At 42.6% G+C, this 20,426-nt stretch overlaps 17 non-coding genes across 17 annotated transcripts; 7 read left to right on the forward strand and 10 right to left on the reverse strand.

Annotated features, from left to right (window-relative positions):
• Positions 1 to 30: 30 nt before the first annotated feature.
• Positions 31 to 119, reverse strand: trnay-gua (transfer RNA tyrosine (anticodon GUA)). The gene is given in 2 exon segments: positions 31 to 66; positions 83 to 119. It is a non-coding gene; the product is annotated as a tRNA-Tyr (tRNA).
• Positions 120 to 2,975: 2,856 nt separating this feature from the next.
• trnae-cuc (transfer RNA glutamic acid (anticodon CUC)) lies at positions 2,976 to 3,047 on the forward strand. Its single transcript has one exon. It is a non-coding gene; the product is annotated as a tRNA-Glu (tRNA).
• Positions 3,048 to 3,132: 85 nt separating this feature from the next.
• trnay-gua (transfer RNA tyrosine (anticodon GUA)) lies at positions 3,133 to 3,221 on the reverse strand. Its single transcript is given in 2 exon segments — positions 3,133 to 3,168; positions 3,185 to 3,221. It is a non-coding gene; the product is annotated as a tRNA-Tyr (tRNA).
• Positions 3,222 to 4,144: 923 nt separating this feature from the next.
• trnay-gua (transfer RNA tyrosine (anticodon GUA)) lies at positions 4,145 to 4,233 on the reverse strand. Its single transcript is given in 2 exon segments — positions 4,145 to 4,180; positions 4,197 to 4,233. It is a non-coding gene; the product is annotated as a tRNA-Tyr (tRNA).
• A 785-nt stretch (positions 4,234 to 5,018) lies between these two features.
• On the forward strand, positions 5,019 to 5,090 carry trnae-cuc (transfer RNA glutamic acid (anticodon CUC)). The gene has a single exon. It is a non-coding gene; the product is annotated as a tRNA-Glu (tRNA).
• Positions 5,091 to 5,175: 85 nt separating this feature from the next.
• trnay-gua (transfer RNA tyrosine (anticodon GUA)) lies at positions 5,176 to 5,264 on the reverse strand. Its single transcript is given in 2 exon segments — positions 5,176 to 5,211; positions 5,228 to 5,264. It is a non-coding gene; the product is annotated as a tRNA-Tyr (tRNA).
• A 4,227-nt stretch (positions 5,265 to 9,491) lies between these two features.
• trnae-cuc (transfer RNA glutamic acid (anticodon CUC)) lies at positions 9,492 to 9,563 on the forward strand. The gene has a single exon. It is a non-coding gene; the product is annotated as a tRNA-Glu (tRNA).
• An 85-nt stretch (positions 9,564 to 9,648) lies between these two features.
• trnay-gua (transfer RNA tyrosine (anticodon GUA)) lies at positions 9,649 to 9,737 on the reverse strand. The gene is given in 2 exon segments: positions 9,649 to 9,684; positions 9,701 to 9,737. It is a non-coding gene; the product is annotated as a tRNA-Tyr (tRNA).
• Positions 9,738 to 10,660: 923 nt separating this feature from the next.
• trnay-gua (transfer RNA tyrosine (anticodon GUA)) lies at positions 10,661 to 10,749 on the reverse strand. The gene is given in 2 exon segments: positions 10,661 to 10,696; positions 10,713 to 10,749. It is a non-coding gene; the product is annotated as a tRNA-Tyr (tRNA).
• Positions 10,750 to 12,234: 1,485 nt separating this feature from the next.
• Positions 12,235 to 12,306, forward strand: trnae-cuc (transfer RNA glutamic acid (anticodon CUC)). The gene has a single exon. It is a non-coding gene; the product is annotated as a tRNA-Glu (tRNA).
• An 85-nt stretch (positions 12,307 to 12,391) lies between these two features.
• trnay-gua (transfer RNA tyrosine (anticodon GUA)) lies at positions 12,392 to 12,480 on the reverse strand. Its single transcript is given in 2 exon segments — positions 12,392 to 12,427; positions 12,444 to 12,480. It is a non-coding gene; the product is annotated as a tRNA-Tyr (tRNA).
• A 923-nt stretch (positions 12,481 to 13,403) lies between these two features.
• On the reverse strand, positions 13,404 to 13,492 carry trnay-gua (transfer RNA tyrosine (anticodon GUA)). Its single transcript is given in 2 exon segments — positions 13,404 to 13,439; positions 13,456 to 13,492. It is a non-coding gene; the product is annotated as a tRNA-Tyr (tRNA).
• Positions 13,493 to 14,264: 772 nt separating this feature from the next.
• Positions 14,265 to 14,336, forward strand: trnae-cuc (transfer RNA glutamic acid (anticodon CUC)). Its single transcript has one exon. It is a non-coding gene; the product is annotated as a tRNA-Glu (tRNA).
• A 2,468-nt stretch (positions 14,337 to 16,804) lies between these two features.
• On the reverse strand, positions 16,805 to 16,893 carry trnay-gua (transfer RNA tyrosine (anticodon GUA)). The gene is given in 2 exon segments: positions 16,805 to 16,840; positions 16,857 to 16,893. It is a non-coding gene; the product is annotated as a tRNA-Tyr (tRNA).
• Positions 16,894 to 17,665: 772 nt separating this feature from the next.
• Positions 17,666 to 17,737, forward strand: trnae-cuc (transfer RNA glutamic acid (anticodon CUC)). Its single transcript has one exon. It is a non-coding gene; the product is annotated as a tRNA-Glu (tRNA).
• Positions 17,738 to 19,383: 1,646 nt separating this feature from the next.
• trnae-cuc (transfer RNA glutamic acid (anticodon CUC)) lies at positions 19,384 to 19,455 on the forward strand. Its single transcript has one exon. It is a non-coding gene; the product is annotated as a tRNA-Glu (tRNA).
• An 85-nt stretch (positions 19,456 to 19,540) lies between these two features.
• Positions 19,541 to 19,629, reverse strand: trnay-gua (transfer RNA tyrosine (anticodon GUA)). The gene is given in 2 exon segments: positions 19,541 to 19,576; positions 19,593 to 19,629. It is a non-coding gene; the product is annotated as a tRNA-Tyr (tRNA).
• Between the last annotated feature and the right edge of the window lie 797 nt (positions 19,630 to 20,426).

Here is a 20,426-nt window from a genome sequence, read left to right on the forward strand (position 1 = left end):
TAGCACTCATTGGATCTACATAAAGAGAGATCCTTCGAGCCGGATTCGAACCAGCGACCTAAGGATGGCCATTGACAGTAGACTACAGTCCTCCGCTCTACCAACTGAGCTATCGAAGGTCAGGCTTCTTTCTCTGTAAACAAACCAAAACGAAAAGCCCAAAGTTGCTGCTGCAACTCTCTGTGTCTTTTCCAGTTTGGTTTATAGCAGTAAAGGATTATCCTGAGTGTTCCGGAGCAGTAACTTTCATTGCCCATCTTGTTTAATTCTCAGGGAAAATGCAGGAATGAATTCAACAGTTGGGAAAAGCATGGCATTTTTCCATGAGAAACATTTCTGCTTTGTCCATGCCTTGTCATGCTCTTTTTGTCTTTGTGTTTGATTCCCTAAAGAATAAATAAGATTGAGTCAAATAAAAAAAAAGCCTTGGCCTTCACAGAGGTTAAAGCAGAAACAGGAACGCTCACTCAGGGCAGCAGTCGAGGGCAATCAATTTAGCTGATATTTGGCTAATTATTGGCCTGCTTAGTGAAGATGAGCAAGAACTACAGCTCATGAAGAACAGTCCTTGAGCTTGGTTACTTCTGTATTTAAATTAAAGTGAGTAGAAGGAGGCAAGTGCAAATGCTTAAATTTATTTCCCTGAAGAAGAAATGAGCTTCAAATTAAACTGAGTAGGAGGAGGCAAGTGCAAATGCTTGAATTCATATTCATTCTTTGTTTGTTTCCATGCAAAGCCCACCCACTTTATTCAGGCCTGACACGCCCACCATTAGGGGAGGAGCCCCAGGATTGTTTTATTCGACTGAGAAATACGTTATGCCATCACTAGAGCGTTTTTTTCTAGGTACCAGAGCCAGCCACCAGAGGAGGCACTTTCTTTGTCTTCAGTCCCTGGTGTTCCGGAGCAGTAACTTTCATTGCCCATTTTGTTTAATTCTTAGGGAAAATGCAGGAATTAATTCAACAGTTGGGAAAATGCAGGAATTAATTCAACAGTTGGGAAAAGCATGGCATTTTTCCATGAGAACCATTTCTGCTTTGTCCATGCCTTGTCATGCTCTTTTTGTCTTTGTGTTTGATTCCCTGAAGAATAAATAAGATTGAGTCAAATAAAAAAAAAGCCTTGGCCTTCACAGAGGTTAAAGCAGAAACAGGAACGCTCACTCAAGGCAGCAGTCGAGGGCAATCATTTCAGCTGATATTTGGCTAATTATTGGCCTGCTTAGTGAAGATGAGCAAGAACTACAGCTCATGAAGAACAGTCCTTGAGCTTGGTTACTTCTGTATTTAAATTAAAGTGAGTAGAAGGAGGCAAGTGCAAATGCTTAAATTTAATTCCCTGAAGAAGAAATGAGCTTCAAATTAAACTGAGTAGGAGGAGGCAAGTGCAAATGCTTGAATTCATATTCATTCTTTGTTTGTTTCCATGCAAAGCCCACCCACTTTATTCAGGCCTGACACGCCCACCATTAGGGGAGGAGCCCCAGGATTGTTTTATTCGACTGAGAAATACGTTATGCCATCACTAGAGCGTTTTTTTCTAGGTACCAGAGCCAGCCACCAGAGGAGGCACTTTCTTTGTCTTCAGTCCCTGGTGTTCCGGAGCAGTAACTTTCATTGCCCATTTTGTTTAATTCTTAGGGAAAATGCAGGAATTAATTCAACAGTTGGGAAAAGCATGGCATTTTTCCATGAGAAACATTTCTGCTTTGTCCATGCCTTGTCATGCTCTTTTTGTCTTTGTGTTGGATTCCCTGAAGAATAAATAAGATTGAGTCAAATAAAAAAAAAGCCTTGGCCTTCACAGAGGTTAAAGCAGAAACAGGAACGCTCACTCAAGGCAGCAGTCGAGGGCAATCATTTCAGCTGATATTTGGCTAATTATTGGCCTGCTTAGTGAAGATGAGCAAGAACTACAGCTCATGAAGAACAGTCCTTGAGCTTGGTTACTTCTGTATTTAAATTAAAGTGAGTAGAAGGAGGCAAGTGCAAATGCTTAAATTTATTTCCCTGAAGAAGAAATGAGCTTCAAATTAAACTGAGTAGGAGGAGGCAAGTGCAAATGCTTGAATTCATATTCATTCTTTGTTTGTTTCCATGCAAAGCCCACCCACTTTATTCAGGCCTGACACGCCCACCATTAGGGGAGGAGCCCCAGGATTGTTTTATTCGACTGAGAAATACGTTATGCCATCACTAGAGCGTTTTTTTCTAGGTACCAGAGCCAGCCAGCAGAGGAGGCACTTTCTTTGTCTTCAGTCCCTGGTGTTCCGGAGCAGTAACTTTCATTGCCCATTTTGTTTAATTCTTAGGGAAAATGCAGGAATTAATTCAACAGTTGGGAAAATGCAGGAATTAATTCAACAGTTGGGAAAAGCATGGCATTTTTCCATGAGAAACATTTCTGCTTTGTCCATGCCTTGTCATGCTCTTTTTGTCTTTGTGTTTGATTCCCTGAAGAATAAATAAGATTGAGTCAAATAAAAAAAAAGCCTTGGCCTTCACAGAGGTTAAAGCAGAAACAGGAACGCTCACTCAAGGCAGCAGTCGAGGGCAATCATTTCAGCTGATATTTGGCTAATTATTGGCCTGCTTAGTGAAGATGAGCAAGAACTACAGCTCATGAAGAACAGTCCTTGAGCTTGGTTACTTCTGTATTTAAATTAAAGTGAGTAGAAGGAGGCAAGTGCAAATGCTTAAATTTAATTCCCTGAAGAAGAAATGAGCTTCAAATTAAACTGAGTAGGAGGAGACAAGTGCAAATGCTTGAATTCATATTCATTCTTTGTTTGTTTCCATGCAAAGCCCACCCACTTTATTCAGGCCTGACACGCCCACCATTAGGGGAGGAGCCCCAGGATTGTTTTATTCGACTGAGAAATACGTTATGCCATCACTAGAGCGTTTTTTTCTAGGTACCAGAGCCAGCCACCAGAGCCAGCCACCAGAGGAGGCACTTTCTTTGTCTTCAGTCCCTGGTGGTCTAGTGGCTAGGATTCGGCGCTCTCACCGCCGCGGCCCGGGTTCGATTCCTGGTCAGGGAAGTTAAGTTTTTCTGGACGGGTGGATCTCGAAGTTCAGAGCCAACAGAAAGGTGGCTAGCACTCATTGGATCTACATAAAGAGAGATCCTTCGAGCCGGATTCGAACCAGCGACCTAAGGATAGCCATTGACAGTAGACTACAGTCCTCCGCTCTACCAACTGAGCTATCGAAGGTCAGGCTTCTTTCTCTGTAAACAAACCAAAACGAAAAGCCCAAAGTTGCTGCTGCAACTCTCTGTGTCTTTTCCAGTTTGGTTTATAGCAGTAAAGGATTATCCTGAGTGTTCCGGAGCAGTAACTTTCATTGCCCATCTTGTTTAATTCTCAGGGAAAATGCAGGAATGAATTCAACAGTTGGGAAAAGCATGGCATTTTTCCATGAGAAACATTTCTGCTTTGTCCATGCCTTGTCATGCTCTTTTTGTCTTTGTGTTGGATTCCCTGAAGAATAAATAAGATTGAGTCAAATAAAAAAAAAGCCTTGGCCTTCACAGAGGTTAAAGCAGAAACAGGAACGCTCACTCAAGGCAGCAGTCGAGGGCAATCATTTCAGCTGATATTTGGCTAATTATTGGCCTGCTTAGTGAAGATGAGCAAGAACTACAGCTCATGAAGAACAGTCCTTGAGCTTGGTTACTTCTGTTTTTAAATTAAAGTGAGTAGAAGGAGGCAAGTGCAAATGCTTAAATTTAATTCCCTGAAGAATAAACGAGCTTCAAATTAAACTGAGTAGGAGGAAGCAAGTGCAAATGCTTGAATTCATATTCATTCTTTGTTAGTTTCCATGCAAAGCCCACCCACTTTATTCAGGCCTGACACGCCCACCATTAGGGGAGGAGCCCCAGGATTGTTTTATTCGACTGAGAAATACATTATGCCATCACTAGAGCGTTTTTTTCTAGGTACCAGAGCCAGCCACCAGAGGAGGCACTTTCTTTGTCTTCAGTCCCTGGTGGTCAAGTGGCTAGGATTCGGCGCTCTCACCGCCGCGGTTCGATTCCCGGTCAGGGAAGTTAAGTTTTTCGGGACGGGTGGATCTCGAAGTTCAGAGCCAACAGAATGGTGGCTAGCATTCATTGGATCTACATAAAGAGAGATCCTTCGAGCCGGATTCGAACCAGCGACCTAAGGATGGCCATTGACAGTAGACTACAGTCCTCCGCTCTACCAACTGAGCTATCGAAGGTCAGGCTTCTTTCGCTGTAAACAAACCAAAACGAAAATCCCAAAGTTGCTGCTGCAACTCTCTGTGTCTTTTCTAGTTTGGTTTAAAGCAGTAAAGGATTATCCTGAGTGTTCCGGAGCAGTAACTTTCATTGCCCATTTTGTTTAATTCTTAGGGAAAATGCAGGAATGAATTCAACAGTTGGGAAAAGCATGGCATTTTTCCATGGGAAACATTTCTGCTTTGTCCATGCCTTGTCATGCTCTTTTTGTCTTTGTGTTTGATTCCCTGAAGAATAAATAAGATTGAGTCAAATTAAAAAAAAGCCTTGGCCTTCACAGAGGTTAAAGCAGAAACAGGAACGCTCACTTAAGGCAGCAGTCGAGGGCAATCATTTCAGCTGATATTTGGCTAATTATTGGCCTGCTTAGTGAAGATGTGCAAGAACTACAGCTCATGAAGAACAGTCCTTGAGCTTGGTTACTTCTGTTTTTAAATTAAAGTGAGTAGAAGGAGGCAAGTGCAAATGCTTAAATTTAATTCCCTGAAGAATAAACGAGCTTCAAATTAAACTGAGTAGGAGGAAGCAAGTGCAAATGCTTGAATTCATATTCATTCTTTTTTAGTTTCCATGCAAAGCCCACCCACTTTATTCAGGCCCGACACGCCCACCATTAGGGGAGGAGCCCCAGGATTGTTTTATTCGACTGAGAAATACGTTATGCCATCACTGGAGCGTTTTTTTCTAGGTACCAGAGCCAGCCACCAGAGCCAGCCACCAGAGGAGGCACTTTCTTTGTCTTCAGTCCCTGGTGGTCTAGTGGCTAGGATTCGGCGCTCTCACCGCCGCGGCCTGGGTTCGATTCCTGGTCAGGGAAGTTAAGTTTTTCTGGACGGGTGGATCTCGAAGTTCAGAGCCAACAGAAAGGTGGCTAGCACTCATTGGATCTACATAAAGAGAGATCCTTCGAGCCGGATTCGAACCAGCGACCTAAGGATGGCCATTGACAGTAGACTACAGTCCTCCGCTCTACCAACTGAGCTATCGAAGGTCAGGCTTCTTTCTCTGTAAACAAACCAAAACGAAAAGCCCAAAGTTGCTGCTGCAACTCTCTGTGTCTTTTCCAGTTTGGTTTATAGCAGTAAAGGATTATCCTGAGTGTTCCGGAGCAGTAACTTTCATTGCCCATCTTGTTTAATTCTCAGGGAAAATGCAGGAATGAATTCAACAGTTGGGAAAAGCATGGCATTTTTCCATGAGAAACATTTCTGCTTTGTCCATGCCTTGTCATGCTCTTTTTGTCTTTGTGTTTGATTCCCTAAAGAATAAATAAGATTGAGTCAAATAAAAAAAAAGCCTTGGCCTTCACAGAGGTTAAAGCAGAAACAGGAACGCTCACTCAGGGCAGCAGTCGAGGGCAATCAATTTAGCTGATATTTGGCTAATTATTGGCCTGCTTAGTGAAGATGAGCAAGAACTACAGCTCATGAAGAACAGTCCTTGAGCTTGGTTACTTCTGTATTTAAATTAAAGTGAGTAGAAGGAGGCAAGTGCAAATGCTTAAATTTATTTCCCTGAAGAAGAAATGAGCTTCAAATTAAACTGAGTAGGAGGAGGCAAGTGCAAATGCTTGAATTCATATTCATTCTTTGTTTGTTTCCATGCAAAGCCCACCCACTTTATTCAGGCCTGACACGCCCACCATTAGGGGAGGAGCCCCAGGATTGTTTTATTCGACTGAGAAATACGTTATGCCATCACTAGAGCGTTTTTTTCTAGGTACCAGAGCCAGCCACCAGAGGAGGCACTTTCTTTGTCTTCAGTCCCTGGTGTTCCGGAGCAGTAACTTTCATTGCCCATTTTGTTTAATTCTTAGGGAAAATGCAGGAATTAATTCAACAGTTGGGAAAATGCAGGAATTAATTCAACAGTTGGGAAAAGCATGGCATTTTTCCATGAGAACCATTTCTGCTTTGTCCATGCCTTGTCATGCTCTTTTTGTCTTTGTGTTTGATTCCCTGAAGAATAAATAAGATTGAGTCAAATAAAAAAAAAGCCTTGGCCTTCACAGAGGTTAAAGCAGAAACAGGAACGCTCACTCAAGGCAGCAGTCGAGGGCAATCATTTCAGCTGATATTTGGCTAATTATTGGCCTGCTTAGTGAAGATGAGCAAGAACTACAGCTCATGAAGAACAGTCCTTGAGCTTGGTTACTTCTGTATTTAAATTAAAGTGAGTAGAAGGAGGCAAGTGCAAATGCTTAAATTTAATTCCCTGAAGAAGAAATGAGCTTCAAATTAAACTGAGTAGGAGGAGGCAAGTGCAAATGCTTGAATTCATATTCATTCTTTGTTTGTTTCCATGCAAAGCCCACCCACTTTATTCAGGCCTGACACGCCCACCATTAGGGGAGGAGCCCCAGGATTGTTTTATTCGACTGAGAAATACGTTATGCCATCACTAGAGCGTTTTTTTCTAGGTACCAGAGCCAGCCACCAGAGGAGGCACTTTCTTTGTCTTCAGTCCCTGGTGTTCCGGAGCAGTAACTTTCATTGCTCATTTTGTTTAATTCTTAGGGAAAATGCAGGAATTAATTCAACAGTTGGGAAAAGCATGGCATTTTTCCATGAGAAACATTTCTGCTTTGTCCATGCCTTGTCATGCTCTTTTTGTCTTTGTGTTTGATTCCCTAAAGAATAAATAAGATTGAGTCAAATAAAAAAAAAGCCTTGGCCTTCACAGAGGTTAAAGCAGAAACAGGAACGCTCACTCAGGGCAGCAGTCGAGGGCAATCAATTTAGCTGATATTTGGCTAATTATTGGCCTGCTTAGTGAAGATGAGCAAGAACTACAGCTCATGAAGAACAGTCCTTGAGCTTGGTTACTTCTGTATTTAAATTAAAGTGAGTAGAAGGAGGCAAGTGCAAATGCTTAAATTTATTTCCCTGAAGAAGAAATGAGCTTCAAATTAAACTGAGTAGGAGGAGGCAAGTGCAAATGCTTGAATTCATATTCATTCTTTGTTTGTTTCCATGCAAAGCCCACCCACTTTATTCAGGCCTGACACGCCCACCATTAGGGGAGGAGCCCCAGGATTGTTTTATTCGACTGAGAAATACGTTATGCCATCACTAGAGCGTTTTTTTCTAGGTACCAGAGCCAGCCACCAGAGGAGGCACTTTCTTTGTCTTCAGTCCCTGGTGTTCCGGAGCAGTAACTTTCATTGCCCATTTTGTTTAATTCTTAGGGAAAATGCAGGAATTAATTCAACAGTTGGGAAAATGCAGGAATTAATTCAACAGTTGGGAAAAGCATGGCATTTTTCCATGAGAACCATTTCTGCTTTGTCCATGCCTTGTCATGCTCTTTTTGTCTTTGTGTTTGATTCCCTGAAGAATAAATAAGATTGAGTCAAATAAAAAAAAAGCCTTGGCCTTCACAGAGGTTAAAGCAGAAACAGGAACGCTCACTCAAGGCAGCAGTCGAGGGCAATCATTTCAGCTGATATTTGGCTAATTATTGGCCTGCTTAGTGAAGATGAGCAAGAACTACAGCTCATGAAGAACAGTCCTTGAGCTTGGTTACTTCTGTATTTAAATTAAAGTGAGTAGAAGGAGGCAAGTGCAAATGCTTAAATTTAATTCCCTGAAGAAGAAATGAGCTTCAAATTAAACTGAGTAGGAGGAGGCAAGTGCAAATGCTTGAATTCATATTCATTCTTTGTTTGTTTCCATGCAAAGCCCACCCACTTTATTCAGGCCTGACACGCCCACCATTAGGGGAGGAGCCCCAGGATTGTTTTATTCGACTGAGAAATACGTTATGCCATCACTAGAGCGTTTTTTTCTAGGTACCAGAGCCAGCCACCAGAGGAGGCACTTTCTTTGTCTTCAGTCCCTGGTGTTCCGGAGCAGTAACTTTCATTGCCCATTTTGTTTAATTCTTAGGGAAAATGCAGGAATTAATTCAACAGTTGGGAAAAGCATGGCATTTTTCCATGAGAAACATTTCTGCTTTGTCCATGCCTTGTCATGCTCTTTTTGTCTTTGTGTTGGATTCCCTGAAGAATAAATAAGATTGAGTCAAATAAAAAAAAAGCCTTGGCCTTCACAGAGGTTAAAGCAGAAACAGGAACGCTCACTCAAGGCAGCAGTCGAGGGCAATCATTTCAGCTGATATTTGGCTAATTATTGGCCTGCTTAGTGAAGATGAGCAAGAACTACAGCTCATGAAGAACAGTCCTTGAGCTTGGTTACTTCTGTATTTAAATTAAAGTGAGTAGAAGGAGGCAAGTGCAAATGCTTAAATTTATTTCCCTGAAGAAGAAATGAGCTTCAAATTAAACTGAGTAGGAGGAGGCAAGTGCAAATGCTTGAATTCATATTCATTCTTTGTTTGTTTCCATGCAAAGCCCACCCACTTTATTCAGGCCTGACACGCCCACCATTAGGGGAGGAGCCCCAGGATTGTTTTATTCGACTGAGAAATACGTTATGCCATCACTAGAGCGTTTTTTTCTAGGTACCAGAGCCAGCCAGCAGAGGAGGCACTTTCTTTGTCTTCAGTCCCTGGTGTTCCGGAGCAGTAACTTTCATTGCCCATTTTGTTTAATTCTTAGGGAAAATGCAGGAATTAATTCAACAGTTGGGAAAATGCAGGAATTAATTCAACAGTTGGGAAAAGCATGGCATTTTTCCATGAGAAACATTTCTGCTTTGTCCATGCCTTGTCATGCTCTTTTTGTCTTTGTGTTTGATTCCCTGAAGAATAAATAAGATTGAGTCAAATAAAAAAAAAGCCTTGGCCTTCACAGAGGTTAAAGCAGAAACAGGAACGCTCACTCAAGGCAGCAGTCGAGGGCAATCATTTCAGCTGATATTTGGCTAATTATTGGCCTGCTTAGTGAAGATGAGCAAGAACTACAGCTCATGAAGAACAGTCCTTGAGCTTGGTTACTTCTGTATTTAAATTAAAGTGAGTAGAAGGAGGCAAGTGCAAATGCTTAAATTTAATTCCCTGAAGAAGAAATGAGCTTCAAATTAAACTGAGTAGGAGGAGACAAGTGCAAATGCTTGAATTCATATTCATTCTTTGTTTGTTTCCATGCAAAGCCCACCCACTTTATTCAGGCCTGACACGCCCACCATTAGGGGAGGAGCCCCAGGATTGTTTTATTCGACTGAGAAATACGTTATGCCATCACTAGAGCGTTTTTTTCTAGGTACCAGAGCCAGCCACCAGAGCCAGCCACCAGAGGAGGCACTTTCTTTGTCTTCAGTCCCTGGTGGTCTAGTGGCTAGGATTCGGCGCTCTCACCGCCGCGGCCCGGGTTCGATTCCTGGTCAGGGAAGTTAAGTTTTTCTGGACGGGTGGATCTCGAAGTTCAGAGCCAACAGAAAGGTGGCTAGCACTCATTGGATCTACATAAAGAGAGATCCTTCGAGCCGGATTCGAACCAGCGACCTAAGGATAGCCATTGACAGTAGACTACAGTCCTCCGCTCTACCAACTGAGCTATCGAAGGTCAGGCTTCTTTCTCTGTAAACAAACCAAAACGAAAAGCCCAAAGTTGCTGCTGCAACTCTCTGTGTCTTTTCCAGTTTGGTTTATAGCAGTAAAGGATTATCCTGAGTGTTCCGGAGCAGTAACTTTCATTGCCCATCTTGTTTAATTCTCAGGGAAAATGCAGGAATGAATTCAACAGTTGGGAAAAGCATGGCATTTTTCCATGAGAAACATTTCTGCTTTGTCCATGCCTTGTCATGCTCTTTTTGTCTTTGTGTTGGATTCCCTGAAGAATAAATAAGATTGAGTCAAATAAAAAAAAAGCCTTGGCCTTCACAGAGGTTAAAGCAGAAACAGGAACGCTCACTCAAGGCAGCAGTCGAGGGCAATCATTTCAGCTGATATTTGGCTAATTATTGGCCTGCTTAGTGAAGATGAGCAAGAACTACAGCTCATGAAGAACAGTCCTTGAGCTTGGTTACTTCTGTTTTTAAATTAAAGTGAGTAGAAGGAGGCAAGTGCAAATGCTTAAATTTAATTCCCTGAAGAATAAACGAGCTTCAAATTAAACTGAGTAGGAGGAAGCAAGTGCAAATGCTTGAATTCATATTCATTCTTTGTTAGTTTCCATGCAAAGCCCACCCACTTTATTCAGGCCTGACACGCCCACCATTAGGGGAGGAGCCCCAGGATTGTTTTATTCGACTGAGAAATACATTATGCCATCACTAGAGCGTTTTTTTCTAGGTACCAGAGCCAGCCACCAGAGGAGGCACTTTCTTTGTCTTCAGTCCCTGGTGGTCAAGTGGCTAGGATTCGGCGCTCTCACCGCCGCGGTTCGATTCCCGGTCAGGGAAGTTAAGTTTTTCGGGACGGGTGGATCTCGAAGTTCAGAGCCAACAGAATGGTGGCTAGCATTCATTGGATCTACATAAAGAGAGATCCTTCGAGCCGGATTCGAACCAGCGACCTAAGGATGGCCATTGACAGTAGACTACAGTCCTCCGCTCTACCAACTGAGCTATCGAAGGTCAGGCTTCTTTCGCTGTAAACAAACCAAAACGAAAATCCCAAAGTTGCTGCTGCAACTCTCTGTGTCTTTTCTAGTTTGGTTTAAAGCAGTAAAGGATTATCCTGAGTGTTCCGGAGCAGTAACTTTCATTGCCCATTTTGTTTAATTCTTAGGGAAAATGCAGGAATGAATTCAACAGTTGGGAAAAGCATGGCATTTTTCCATGGGAAACATTTCTGCTTTGTCCATGCCTTGTCATGCTCTTTTTGTCTTTGTGTTGGATTCCCTGAAGAATAAATAAGATTGAGTCAAATAAAAAAAAAGCCTTGGCCTTCACAGAGGTTAAAGCAGAAACAGGAACGCTCACTCAAGGCAGCAGTCGAGGGCAATCATTTCAGCTGATATTTGGCTAATTATTGGCCTGCTTAGTGAAGATGAGCAAGAACTACAGCTCATGAAGAACAGTCCTTGAGCTTGGTTACTTCTGTATTTAAATTAAAGTGAGTAGAAGGAGGCAAGTGCAAATGCTTAAATTTATTTCCCTGAAGAAGAAATGAGCTTCAAATTAAACTGAGTAGGAGGAGGCAAGTGCAAATGCTTGAATTCATATTCATTCTTTGTTTGTTTCCATGCAAAGCCCACCCACTTTATTCAGGCCTGACACGCCCACCATTAGGGGAGGAGCCCCAGGATTGTTTTATTCGACTGAGAAATACGTTATGCCATCACTAGAGCGTTTTTTTCTAGGTACCAGAGCCAGCCAGCAGAGGAGGCACTTTCTTTGTCTTCAGTCCCTGGTGTTCCGGAGCAGTAACTTTCATTGCCCATTTTGTTTAATTCTTAGGGAAAATGCAGGAATTAATTCAACAGTTGGGAAAATGCAGGAATTAATTCAACAGTTGGGAAAAGCATGGCATTTTTCCATGAGAAACATTTCTGCTTTGTCCATGCCTTGTCATGCTCTTTTTGTCTTTGTGTTTGATTCCCTGAAGAATAAATAAGATTGAGTCAAATAAAAAAAAAGCCTTGGCCTTCACAGAGGTTAAAGCAGAAACAGGAACGCTCACTCAAGGCAGCAGTCGAGGGCAATCATTTCAGCTGATATTTGGCTAATTATTGGCCTGCTTAGTGAAGATGAGCAAGAACTACAGCTCATGAAGAACAGTCCTTGAGCTTGGTTACTTCTGTATTTAAATTAAAGTGAGTAGAAGGAGGCAAGTGCAAATGCTTAAATTTAATTCCCTGAAGAAGAAATGAGCTTCAAATTAAACTGAGTAGGAGGAGACAAGTGCAAATGCTTGAATTCATATTCATTCTTTGTTTGTTTCCATGCAAAGCCCACCCACTTTATTCAGGCCTGACACGCCCACCATTAGGGGAGGAGCCCCAGGATTGTTTTATTCGACTGAGAAATACGTTATGCCATCACTAGAGCGTTTTTTTCTAGGTACCAGAGCCAGCCACCAGAGCCAGCCACCAGAGGAGGCACTTTCTTTGTCTTCAGTCCCTGGTGGTCTAGTGGCTAGGATTCGGCGCTCTCACCGCCGCGGCCCGGGTTCGATTCCTGGTCAGGGAAGTTAAGTTTTTCTGGACGGGTGGATCTCGAAGTTCAGAGCCAACAGAAAGGTGGCTAGCACTCATTGGATCTACATAAAGAGAGATCCTTCGAGCCGGATTCGAACCAGCGACCTAAGGATAGCCATTGACAGTAGACTACAGTCCTCCGCTCTACCAACTGAGCTATCGAAGGTCAGGCTTCTTTCTCTGTAAACAAACCAAAACGAAAAGCCCAAAGTTGCTGCTGCAACTCTCTGTGTCTTTTCCAGTTTGGTTTATAGCAGTAAAGGATTATCCTGAGTGTTCCGGAGCAGTAACTTTCATTGCCCATCTTGTTTAATTCTCAGGGAAAATGCAGGAATGAATTCAACAGTTGGGAAAAGCATGGCATTTTTCCATGAGAAACATTTCTGCTTTGTCCATGCCTTGTCATGCTCTTTTTGTCTTTGTGTTGGATTCCCTGAAGAATAAATAAGATTGAGTCAAATAAAAAAAAAGCCTTGGCCTTCACAGAGGTTAAAGCAGAAACAGGAACGCTCACTCAAGGCAGCAGTCGAGGGCAATCATTTCAGCTGATATTTGGCTAATTATTGGCCTGCTTAGTGAAGATGAGCAAGAACTACAGCTCATGAAGAACAGTCCTTGAGCTTGGTTACTTCTGTTTTTAAATTAAAGTGAGTAGAAGGAGGCAAGTGCAAATGCTTAAATTTAATTCCCTGAAGAATAAACGAGCTTCAAATTAAACTGAGTAGGAGGAAGCAAGTGCAAATGCTTGAATTCATATTCATTCTTTGTTAGTTTCCATGCAAAGCCCACCCACTTTATTCAGGCCTGACACGCCCACCATTAGGGGAGGAGCCCCAGGATTGTTTTATTCGACTGAGAAATACATTATGCCATCACTAGAGCGTTTTTTTCTAGGTACCAGAGCCAGCCACCAGAGGAGGCACTTTCTTTGTCTTCAGTCCCTGGTGGTCAAGTGGCTAGGATTCGGCGCTCTCACCGCCGCGGTTCGATTCCCGGTCAGGGAAGTTAAGTTTTTCGGGACGGGTGGATCTCGAAGTTCAGAGCCAACAGAATGGTGGCTAGCATTCATTGGATCTACATAAAGAGAGATCCTTCGAGCCGGATTCGAACCAGCGACCTAAGGATGGCCATTGACAGTAGACTACAGTCCTCCGCTCTACCAACTGAGCTATCGAAGGTCAGGCTTCTTTCGCTGTAAACAAACCAAAACGAAAATCCCAAAGTTGCTGCTGCAACTCTCTGTGTCTTTTCTAGTTTGGTTTAAAGCAGTAAAGGATTATCCTGAGTGTTCCGGAGCAGTAACTTTCATTGCCCATTTTGTTTAATTCTTAGGGAAAATGCAGGAATGAATTCAACAGTTGGGAAAAGCATGGCATTTTTCCATGGGAAACATTTCTGCTTTGTCCATGCCTTGTAATGCTATTTTTGTCTTTGTGTTTGATTCCCTGAAGAATAAATAAGATTGAGTCAAATAAAAAAAAAGCCTTGGCCTTCACAGAGGTTAAAGCAGAAACAGGAACGCTCACTCAAGGCAGCAGTCGAGGGCAATCATTTCAGCTGATATTTGGCTAATTATTGGCCTGCTTAGTGAAGATGAGCAAGAACTACAGCTCATGAAGAACAGTCCTTGAGCTTGGTTACTTCTGTTTTTAAATTAAAGTGAGTAGAAGGAGGCAAGTGCAAATGCTTAAATTTAATTCCCTGAAGAATAAATGAGCTTCAAATTAAACTGAGTAGGAGGAGGCAAGTGCAAATGCTTGAATTTATATTCATTCTTTGTTTGTTTCCATGCAAAGCCCACCCACTTTATTCAGGCCTGACACGCCCACCATTAGGGGAGGAGCCCCAGGATTGTTTTATTCGACTGAGAAATACGTTATGCCATCACTAGAGCGTTTTTTTCTAGGTACCAGAGCCAGCCACCAGAGGAGGCACTTTCTTTGTCTTCAGTCCCTGGTGGTCTAGTGGCTAGGATTCGGCGCTCTCACCGCCACGGCCCGGGTTCGATTCCCGGTCAGGGAAGTTAAGTTTTTCTGGACGGGTGGATCTCGAAGTTCAGAGCCAACAGAAAGGTGGCTAGCACTCATGGGATCTACATAAAGAGAGATCCTTCGAGCCGGATTCGAGCCAGCGACCTAAGGATGGCCATTGACAGTAGACTACAGTCCTCCGCTCTACCAACTGAGCTATCGAAGGTCAGGCTTCTCTCTCTGTAAACAAACCAAAACGAAAAGCCCAAAGTTGCTGCTGCAACTCTCTGTGTCTTTTCCAGTTTGGTTTATAGCAGTAAAGGATTATCCTGAGTGTTCCGGAGCAGTAACTTTCATTGCCCATTTTGTTTAATTCTTAGGGAAAATGCAGGAATGAATTCAACAGTTGGGAAAAGCATGGCATTTTTCCATGAGAAACATTTCTGCTTTGTCCATGCCTTGTCATGCTCTTTTTGTCTTTGTGTTTGATTCCCTGAAGAATAAATAAGATTGAGTCAAATAAAAAAAAAGCCTTGGCCTTCACAGAGGTTAAAGCAGAAACAGGAACGCTCACTCAAGGCAGCAGTCGAGGGCAATCATTTCAGCTGATATTTGGCTAATTATTGGCCTGCTTAGTGAAGATGAGCAAGAACTACAGCTCATGAAGAACAGTCCTTGAGCTTGGTTACTTCTGTATTTAAATTAAAGTGAGTAGAAGGAGGCAAGTGCAAATCCTTAAATTTAATTCCCTGAAGAAGAAATGAGCTTCAAATTAAACTGAGTAGAAGGAGGCAAGTGCAAATGCTTGAATTCATATTCATTCTTTGTTTGTTTCCATGCAAAGCCCACCCACTTTATTCAGGCCTGACACGCCCACCATTAGGGGAGGAGCCCCAGGATTGTTTTATTCGACTGAGAAATACGTTATGCCATCACTAGAGCGTTTTTTTCTAGGTACCAGAGCCAGCCAGCAGAGGAGGCACTTTCTTTGTCTTCAGTCCCTGGTGTTCCGGAGCAGTAACTTTCATTGCCCATTTTGTTTAATTCTCAGGGAAAATGCAGGAATTAATTCAACAGTTGGGAAAATGCAGGAATTAATTCAACAGTTGGGAAAAGCATGGCATTTTTCCATGAGAAACATTTCTGCTTTGTCCATGCCTTGTCATGCTCTTTTTGTCTTTGTGTTTGATTCCCTGAAGAATAAATAAGATTGAGTCAAATAAAAAAAAAGCCTTGGCCTTCACAGAGGTTAAAGCAGAAACAGGAACGCTCACTCAAGGCAGCAGTCGAGGGCAATCATTTCAGCTGATATTTGGCTAATTATTGGCCTGCTTAGTGAAGATGAGCAAGAACTACAGCTCATGAAGAACAGTCCTTGAGCTTGGTTACTTCTGTATTTAAATTAAAGTGAGTAGAAGGAGGCAAGTGCAAATGCTTAAATTTAATTCCCTGAAGAAGAAATGAGCTTCAAATTAAACTGAGTAGGAGGAGACAAGTGCAAATGCTTGAATTCATATTCATTCTTTGTTTGTTTCCATGCAAAGCCCACCCACTTTATTCAGGCCTGACACGCCCACCATTAGGGGAGGAGCCCCAGGATTGTTTTATTCGACTGAGAAATACGTTATGTCATCACTAGAGCGTTTTTTTCTAGGTACCAGAGCCAGCCACCAGAGGAGGCACTTTCTTTGTCTTCAGTCCCTGGTGTTCCGGAGCAGTAACTTTCATTGCCCATTTTGTTTAATTCTTAGGGAAAATGCAGGAATTAATTCAACAGTTGGGAAAAGCATGGCATTTTTCCATGAGAAACATTTCTGCTTTGTCCATGCCTTGTCATGCTCTTTTTGTCTTTGTGTTGGATTCCCTGAAGAATAAATAAGATTGAGTCAAATAAAAAAAAAGCCTTGGCCTTCACAGAGGTTAAAGCAGAAACAGGAACGCTCACTCAAGGCAGCAGTCGAGGGCAATCATTTCAGCTGATATTTGGCTAATTATTGGCCTGCTTAGTGAAGATGAGCAAGAACTACAGCTCATGAAGAACAGTCCTTGAGCTTGGTTACTTCTGTTTTTAAATTAAAGTGAGTAGAAGGAGGCAAGTGCAAATGCTTAAATTTAATTCCCTGAAGAATAAACGAGCTTCAAATTAAACTGAGTAGGAGGAAGCAAGTGCAAATGCTTGAATTCATATTCATTCTTTGTTAGTTTCCATGCAAAGCCCACCCACTTTATTCAGGCCTGACACGCCCACCATTAGGGGAGGAGCCCCAGGATTGTTTTATTCGACTGAGAAATACATTATGCCATCACTAGAGCGTTTTTTTCTAGGTACCAGAGCCAGCCACCAGAGGAGGCACTTTCTTTGTCTTCAGTCCCTGGTGGTCAAGTGGCTAGGATTCGGCGCTCTCACCGCCGCGGTTCGATTCCCGGTCAGGGAAGTTAAGTTTTTCGGGACGGGTGGATCTCGAAGTTCAGAGCCAACAGAATGGTGGCTAGCATTCATTGGATCTACATAAAGAGAGATCCTTCGAGCCGGATTCGAACCAGCGACCTAAGGATGGCCATTGACAGTAGACTACAGTCCTCCGCTCTACCAACTGAGCTATCGAAGGTCAGGCTTCTTTCGCTGTAAACAAACCAAAACGAAAATCCCAAAGTTGCTGCTGCAACTCTCTGTGTCTTTTCTAGTTTGGTTTAAAGCAGTAAAGGATTATCCTGAGTGTTCCGGAGCAGTAACTTTCATTGCCCATTTTGTTTAATTCTTAGGGAAAATGCAGGAATGAATTCAACAGTTGGGAAAAGCATGGCATTTTTCCATGGGAAACATTTCTGCTTTGTCCATGCCTTGTAATGCTATTTTTGTCTTTGTGTTTGATTCCCTGAAGAATAAATAAGATTGATTCAAATAAAAAAAAAGCCTTGGCCTTCACAGAGGTTAAAGCAGAAACAGGAACGCTCACTCAAGGCAGCAGTCGAGGGCAATCATTTCAGCTGATATTTGGCTAATTATTGGCCTGCTTAGTGAAGATGAGCAAGAACTACAGCTCATGAAGAACAGTCCTTGAGCTTGGTTACTTCTGTTTTTAAATTAAAGTGAGTAGAAGGAGGCAAGTGCAAATGCTTAAATTTAATTCCCTGAAGAATAAATGAGCTTCAAATTAAACTGAGTAGGAGGAGGCAAGTGCAAATGCTTGAATTTATATTCATTCTTTGTTTGTTTCCATGCAAAGCCCACCCACTTTATTCAGGCCTGACACGCCCACCATTAGGGGAGGAGCCCCAGGATTGTTTTATTCGACTGAGAAATACGTTATGCCATCACTAGAGCGTTTTTTTCTAGGTACCAGAGCCAGCCACCAGAGGAGGCACTTTCTTTGTCTTCAGTCCCTGGTGGTCTAGTGGCTAGGATTCGGCGCTCTCACCGCCGCGGCCCGGGTTCGATTCCCGGTCAGGGAAGTTAAGTTTTTCTGGACGGGTGGATCTCGAAGTTCAGAGCCAACAGAAAGGTGGCTAGCACTCATGGGATCTACATAAAGAGAGATCCTTCGAGCCGGATTCGAGCCAGCGACCTAAGGATGGCCATTGACAGTAGACTACAGTCCTCCGCTCTACCAACTGAGCTATCGAAGGTCAGGCTTCTCTCTCTGTAAACAAACCAAAACGAAAAGCCCAAAGTTGCTGCTGCAACTCTCTGTGTCTTTTACAGTTTGGTTTATAGCAGTAAAGGATTATCCTGAGTGTTCCGGAGCAGTAACTTTCATTGCCCATTTTGTTTAATTCTTAGGGAAAATGCAGGAATGAATTCAACAGTTGGGAAAAGCATGGCATTTTTCCATGAGAAACATTTCTGCTTTGTCCATGCCTTGTCATGCTCTTTTTGTCTTTGTGTTTGATTCCCTGAAGAATAAATAAGATTGAGTCAAATAAAAAAAAAGCCTTGGCCTTCACAGAGGTTAAAGCAGAAACAGGAACGCTCACTCAAGGCAGCAGTCGAGGGCAATCATTTCAGCTGATATTTGGCTAATTATTGGCCTGCTTAGTGAAGATGAGCAAGAACTACAGCTCATGAAGAACAGTCCTTGAGCTTGGTTACTTCTGTATTTAAATTAAAGTGAGTAGAAGGAGGCAAGTGCAAATGCTTAAATTTAATTCCCTGAAGAAGAAATGAGCTTCAAATTAAACTGAGTAGAAGGAGGCAAGTGCAAATGCTTGAATTCATATTCATTCTTTGTTTGTTTCCATGCAAAGCCCACCCACTTTATTCAGGCCTGACACGCCCACCATTAGGGGAGGAGCCCCAGGATTGTTTTATTCGACTGAGAAATACGTTATGCCATCACTAGAGCGTTTTTTTCTAGGTACCAGAGCCAGCCAGCAGAGGAGGCACTTTCTTTGTCTTCAGTCCCTGGTGTTCCGGAGCAGTAACTTTCATTGCCCATTTTGTTTAATTCTTAGGGAAAATGCAGGAATTAATTCAACAGTTGGGAAAATGCAGGAATTAATTCAACAGTTGGGAAAAGCATGGCATTTTTCCATGAGAAACATTTCTGCTTTGTCCATGCCTTGTCATGCTCTTTTTGTCTTTGTGTTTGATTCCCTGAAGAATAAATAAGATTGAGTCAAATAAAAAAAAAGCCTTGGCCTTCACAGAGGTTAAAGCAGAAACAGGAACGCTCACTCAAGGCAGCAGTCGAGGGCAATCATTTCAGCTGATATTTGGCTAATTATTGGCCTGCTTAGTGAAGATGAGCAAGAACTACAGCTCATGAAGAACAGTCCTTGAGCTTGGTTACTTCTGTATTTAAATTAAAGTGAGTAGAAGGAGGCAAGTGCAAATGCTTAAATTTAATTCCCTGAAGAAGAAATGAGCTTCAAATTAAACTGAGTAGGAGGAGACAAGTGCAAATGCTTGAATTCATATTCATTCTTTGTTTGTTTCCATGCAAAGCCCACCCACTTTATTCAGGCCTGACACGCCCACCATTAGGGGAGGAGCCCCAGGATTGTTTTATTCGACTGAGAAATACGTTATGCCATCACTAGAGCGTTTTTTTCTAGGTACCAGAGCCAGCCACCAGAGGAGGCACTTTCTTTGTCTTCAGTCCCTGGTGGTCTAGTGGCTAGGATTCGGCGCTCTCACCGCCGCGGCCCGGGTTCGATTCCTGGTCAGGGAAGTTAAGTTTTTCTGGACGGGTGGATCTCGAAGTTCAGAGCCAACAGAAAGGTGGCTAGCACTCATTGGATCTACATAAAGAGAGATCCTTCGAGCCGGATTCGAACCAGCGACCTAAGGATGGCCATTGACAGTAGACTACAGTCCTCCGCTCTACCAACTGAGCTATCGAAGGTCAGGCTTCTTTCTCTGTAAACAAACCAAAACGAAAAGCCCAAAGTTGCTGCTGCAACTCTCTGTGTCTTTTCCAGTTTGGTTTATAGCAGTAAAGGATTATCCTGAGTGTTCCGGAGCAGTAACTTTCATTGCCCATCTTGTTTAATTCTCAGGGAAAATGCAGGAATGAATTCAACAGTTGGGAAAAGCATGGCATTTTTCCATGAGAAACATTTCTGCTTTGTCCATGCCTTGTCATGCTCTTTTTGTCTTTGTGTTTGATTCCCTAAAGAATAAATAAGATTGAGTCAAATAAAAAAAAAGCCTTGGCCTTCACAGAGGTTAAAGCAGAAACAGGAACGCTCACTCAGGGCAGCAGTCGAGGGCAATCAATTTAGCTGATATTTGGCTAATTATTGGCCTGCTTAGTGAAGATGAGCAAGAACTACAGCTCATGAAGAACAGTCCTTGAGCTTGGTTACTTCTGTATTTAAATTAAAGTGAGTAGAAGGAGGCAAGTGCAAATGCTTAAATTTATTTCCCTGAAGAAGAAATGAGCTTCAAATTAAACTGAGTAGGAGGAGGCAAGTGCAAATGCTTGAATTCATATTCATTCTTTGTTTGTTTCCATGCAAAGCCCACCCACTTTATTCAGGCCTGACACGCCCACCATTAGGGGAGGAGCCCCAGGATTGTTTTATTCGACTGAGAAATACGTTATGCCATCACTAGAGCGTTTTTTTCTAGGTACCAGAGCCAGCCAGCAGAGGAGGCACTTTCTTTGTCTTCAGTCCCTGGTGTTCCGGAGCAGTAACT

This window comes from Clarias gariepinus, chromosome 28 (assembly GCF_024256425.1).
Source record: "Clarias gariepinus isolate MV-2021 ecotype Netherlands chromosome 28, CGAR_prim_01v2, whole genome shotgun sequence".
Taxonomy (NCBI): Eukaryota; Metazoa; Chordata; class Actinopteri; order Siluriformes; family Clariidae; genus Clarias; species Clarias gariepinus.